Consider the following 1,149-nt stretch of genomic DNA (forward strand, 5'->3'; position numbering starts at 1 on the left):
CAAACTCACTGAGCTGCATACCAGGTCATATACTCCGTTAGTGTTCCCAAATCCGCTGCAGCTGCCTTATATGTAACCTTATCTCACCACCTAGGCCAACCCCCAAATTCTCCTCCTTAGCCCTCAGCCCATCCCCTCTATGCAATAATTACAGAAACTATCACGGCACAAAGGTCAATAAGTTCATGTGGTTTTGGCTGTCCAGGGTTTTTTTTTTTCAGTCAGTCAAAACAGGAATGGCTGGCATACTTGCTTTGTCCTATGGCACATAGTTTTTGCGCTTTTTACTGCAAGCTTTCCACCAGTTGCTTCTTCGGACACCAAGGCTGGTGTAAGGGGTAAGTCAATAAGAGGTCTGTGTATGAAAGAAAGACAATATTTAATAAATTCGGGAATTGTTAAAGTAGGTTTTTAACTTGCAGCCCCTTGTATCAAGCTGTCAAGATAGTTTTAAGTTTAAGAAGTGAAACATATGGAAAAGGAAAGGGGCAGGGAAGGAGAACATATTTCTGTGGCAGACTGAATAATGCTCGTAAGAGATTTCAGGTAATACACATACTTTCAAAAAATGTACACAGATCAAGTAAAAAAATTAAAAATAATCATGCACATCTCATACTATTTTCCCAGTGGTTTAGTTCATGACAATTTCTTACTTTTATTTCCTTGCACAAAAGTTTCACTCTCATTTATTGACAAATGTTACTCAATTCTATTTAATCATCAGCTTAACACACAATGAATTAACCTGTAACTAGTGTGCACTTCTCTGAAAAAAAAAAGTTAATGCTCAGTTTTACTGCAAACAAAGCTACAGGGCCCCTGTGACCCCAGACCATTTGCTCTCTGCAAGACTTACTCTGCTTAGTGGTGTCTGTGTGGTGATTTCAGCTGTTCTAGTCACTTAAGGGTAGTTGGCTTATAAATAGTCATACACAGTACATGGGTGATGGGATGTGTACACTGCTCAGCCAGATGCCATATGTCAGGCTATACAAACATTAGGTTAAAACTAAGCTGAGCCATAAGAAAAGTAGGACTCCACTGAGGCAACCCATCAAGCAAGGTCAAGGGGTTCTTCCTTCACGATGTAAAATCTGACAGAAGAAAATAATCCTGTCACCACACACATCTGTACATCTGCTCAGG

Source organism: Leptosomus discolor, chromosome 4 (assembly GCF_034619465.1).
Source record: "Leptosomus discolor isolate bLepDis1 chromosome 4, bLepDis1.hap2, whole genome shotgun sequence".
Lineage (NCBI taxonomy): Eukaryota > Metazoa > Chordata > Aves > Leptosomiformes > Leptosomidae > Leptosomus > Leptosomus discolor.